We start from the raw sequence: 4,706 nt of genomic DNA on the forward strand, positions 1-4,706 counted from the left end.
TCAGGACCCGCCCTGAGCGTCATCACCGCCCCCGCCTTCCGCCACGCAGGCGCACGCGCAGGCGCCGTCCCCATGACAACGCGGCGCAGCCCGAGCGACCTCCGGCCCATCCGCTCTCCGCAAAATCCGCCCAAGAGCCTGCTCCAGCCTTGTTTCCCTGGCAGCCCCCGCCGCCTTTTACTACCCTTTGTTCCCAGAACGAATGCTCATTGGCTGCTGACTGTTTTACTCTCTGTATTGAACACACAAAGAATAAATAAATAAATAAAAGCCACGTTATAATCTTAAAAAAACCACAGACTATGGTTTCTGAGAGTTGATGATGCTGATACGGGAACTCAGATGTTTGAGGTCTACATTAATATGCAAAACTGATAATATCTACAGCATTCCAGGGCTGAGGCCATTACCTGACCGTTTCCTAGTAACGGAATATGACATTGGCATGCAAGCAATTTTCTACCTAAATTATTCCCCATTACAGTAACTTGAAATTTTATCTCTGGCAAGTAGTAAAACAATAAGCATTAGATGACAAGTAGAATAAAATTTTGATGCTCCGGGTTGCTTATGGCTTAACTGATGAAAAACTTGTAAAACGAGTTACAGAATTGAAGAGGAAGAAATACAGTTCTATTCAGAATTGGCATGATTATCTGTGTAAACAAAGACAAAATAAACACCAATAAGCAGCTACAGCAAGGTTGCTGGGATACAGGTTAATATACATGAGTCAATTACTTACCTATCTCCCCGAAATAAGCAATTGGAATTGAATATTAAAAATATATCAAGATAAAATACTTAGCTACAAGCCTAGTTGGATGTATATCTGTGTGAAGGAAAACTCCTGATTAGAATTTCAGACTGTGGAAATAGGTTGGAATGCTGAAAGTCCAGAGGAAAATTACCTTATCTTGTGTTAAATCCTGGCCCTCCAGAAGAGTCATTCCTTGTCCTTCTATCTCGAAGCTAACATCTTGTGACAATAGATAACAGGTGTTTAGAATCTATTGAATTGGCAGGCAACTAGCTTCTACCAAACCAAAAGCTTAGAATGTCATCAGAAGGTACCTTTGGTCTTATAGAAAGGTTCCCTGAACCTCATCCCTTTCCATGTACCTGCCTCTGATGTACGCACCTACGAACTGTAAACTTGCCTTGATGGATGACTTCCTCTGTTCTATAAAACTATGAGAACTACGTTGGAACATGGAATTTGAGGTAACCTAAATCTGTGTCCCCAGCCCATGCTCATTCAAAATGGCTCCAAAGTAAACTATCTCTAGTTCTAAAGAAAATTAAAGATCTGAGTAAATTGGAAGATGCCCTACCTTTATAAATAGGAAGAAACATTTTGTGGAGATGTCAGTTCTGTCTACCATCTATAGATTTCATTCAATCTCAGTCAAAATCCCATCAAGTCATAGATATCAGCAAACTGATTCCACAGTTCATAAGAAAACAAAAGACCAAGGCTGGCAAGATGGCTTAGCGGGGTAAAAGCATTTGCTCAAAACAAAACAAAACAATCTAAACCAAAGCAAACCAAATCAAAAACCAAAACTGTCAACCTAGAAAGAGAGAGCCAACTCGACATGTCCTCTGTCTTCATATTTGTGCTGTGTGGCACGAGAACTGTACACAGTTCCTGTGCTCACACACGAACAATAAATAATCTAATTTTAAAGGATACTCAAGAAGATAAAATATGAAGCTTGTTTATGTTTTACTTTGGCTACAAGAACAAATTACTAAAGGCTAGGTGGTTGGAGCAACACAAACTTTTCCCTCCCAATTATTGGGACAGGGAATACCTGTTATATCTTGGGTCTAGATAAAGACTTTGGATCTAACAAGGATCCACCTCCTACTTTGCAGATAGCCATCTTCTCACACCATCTGAAGGACAAGAGAGAAAAACAAGAGGTGATGAGGAAAGAAGAGCAGAAGAGGAAGAGAAGAGGGGGAAAGTTCATGAATCACTACAGACTAGGCTTCCATGTAGGAATTGGAATTAGAGTCACAGTCTGTTCATAGCAGTACTCAATACAAAACTCCACTGATGTTGTAGTAATCAAGAGAGAGTAGATTTGACAGGCAAAAGAAGCAGAGAAACAAAATCAACAAATGCACCAAGCAGATCTTTGACAAAGAAGCAAAATCCTGCTTTAAAAGCACATAGTTCTGAGTCCAACCCCTAGTATCATGGAAGAGAAGACGGAGAAAAGCACATAGCTCTGAGTCCAACCCCCAGTATCAGGGAAGAGAAGATGAAGAAGAGAGAACCCTGACGAGAGCCATTTCACTTGGCTATGGGCCAGCAGTTGGTGTGGGAGTGGAGATGGGGAGAGGAAGAGAGGGAGGCGGGTGAAGGAGGGGTAGGTCCTTAACAAGTGGGTGTCCCCAGGTAAAAACGGACCTAGCTATGGACTTTAGACATTTATAATAAACACTTTTAGCCTGGCAGTGGCAGTGCAGGTCTTTAATCCCAGCTCTTAGGAGGCAGAGGCAAGTGGATCTCTGTGAGTTCCAGAACAGCCTGGTCTAGAGCAAGTTCCAGTGTAGCAAAGGCTACACAGAGAAAGCCTATCTTAAAAACAAAACAAAAGCAAACACAAAAGCAAAAACGAAAGAAAAAAAACCTTTGATAAACTTTAAAATGCAAAACTATAGAAGTTCTAGAAAACAATATAGGAGAAAATCCACGGGAGGTTTAGGGGGAAAGCTTTTAGCTGCACATTCCGAAGAAGAAACACTTGACAAGCTGACCTTCTTTAAAAAGAAAAATAAGTGTGTTGTGAAAGAGAGCCCAGAGAAAACAGGGTACAGATCAAGAAGAAAAAAACAAGAAAACATATTTGAGAGAAGATGTATGTTCCCAAGATACCAGTAACATTTAAATCTCAACAATAAGAAATTCAATGAGGCAAGTGTGAATGGCAAGAACCTTTAATTCTTGCCATTCAAGAATGGGCAGAGGCAGGAGAATCTGTGTGTACAAGGCCAACCTGGTCTACAAGCAAGATCCTGGACAGCCAAGGATTACACAGAAAAAGAGAAACCCTGTCTGAAAGTAAGTAAAAACTGGGATAAGGGTCTGAAAGAAGATATAGATGGAGAGCAATTTGAAGAGAAATTCAGAATCCTGTAAAACTAGGAAATTGCACATTTTAAAATGAGGCCATATGCCGGGCAGTGGTGACCCACACCTTTAATCTCAGCACTTGGGAGGCAGACGCAGGTGGATTTCTTAGTTCGAGGCCAATCTGGTCTACAGGGTAAGTTCCAGGACAGCCAGTGCTACTCAGAGAAACCCTGTCTCGAAAAACCAAACCAAAACAAAACAAAACAAAAAAGACCATAATACACATCCATCACAAAGCTAAACTCCAAAGCACTGATAACACTGAAGGCCAATGAGAAAGGAGAAACGCTCATGAGCCCAATCACTGGAGAGCCACCTAGAACTTTTTTACAAATCTAACTGTGATTTCATTATATGAATCATTCTTAAGGAGCATTAGCCATGGGCACTTAGCTGAAAAGTTATGTCTACAAAACAACTGCCCGTGAGAATTTATATCAGAGTTATTTATTATTACCAATAAATAACTCCTCTGTACCCAGGAACCGCTGGCATGCTGCTGGGAGTTGGGAACAGCACTCCCTGTCTACACTTTCCCTCAGGGGGGTTCATACGCCAGGCAGGAAGGGGAAGAGCAGGAAGGGGAAGGCAGAACCCTGTTGGCAGCTGAACCCAATTTATATGGAGGGGCTGGAAGAGAAAAGACCTTCTCTGGGAGATTTAGGCACGCCTCTTTATTTCGAAGTCCTCCCTCGATGCAATCCTTGATGAAGAGACTGTCCTTGCTTGTTCAAACTGATTTATTTGATGGCAGATATGAAAGCATCTTACTCCAGAGGAAACAGGGAGGAATGCCCAGGAATGGAAGCTCGTTGGCTGAACACTCAGGACCTATTTAAATACCACATTGGCATAGGGAACTCCAGGTTTTTATGCTAAGTGACTTTCCTCAGGTAGAAGCCAATGTGGGGGACAAGATCAGAAAAGGAGGAAACCTGCTAAAAAGGGAGTCTCCCATTTTGCCCCAAGCTCAGAGACTTGGTGGTCATAGTGGACTTCAAAATTAATTAGCAGAGTTTTCCGACAAACAGTAACTGAGGAAGGATATGTCACCCAGTGTTGACCTTCGAGCTTCCCATTCATGGATGCAAATGTGCATGTGCACCTGCATACACAGGCACATGTGTGCACTCCTGTTTACATGTGCAAATGCACGAACATGCACACACGAAAGTAGATATGCATGTGCATACCTAATGAGCTATAAAGCCACAAAAAGACATGAGAAAGGTCACTGTGGCAGTATGTGGCTTCAATGCCCCACTAAAAATACAAGGATAAAAGGACTATAAGTTTAAGGCCAGATTGGCCTACCTAATAAGTTCTTGTTTGAAAGAAAGATATTTAAATGAATTTGAGAAACTAACCACCGGGCAGTGGTGGTGCACGCCTTTAGTCCCAGCACTTGGGAGGCAGAGGCAGGCGGATTTCTGAGTTCGAGGCCAGCCTGGTCTACAGAGTGAGTTCCAGGACAGCCAGGACTACACAAGAAAGAAAGAAAGAAAGAAAGAAAGAAAGAAAGAAAGAAAGAAAGAAAGAAAGAAAGAAAGAAAGGAAG

This window comes from Grammomys surdaster, unplaced genomic scaffold (assembly GCF_004785775.1).
Source record: "Grammomys surdaster isolate TR1022 unplaced genomic scaffold, NIH_TR_1.0 64, whole genome shotgun sequence".
NCBI lineage: Eukaryota > Metazoa > Chordata > Mammalia > Rodentia > Muridae > Grammomys > Grammomys surdaster.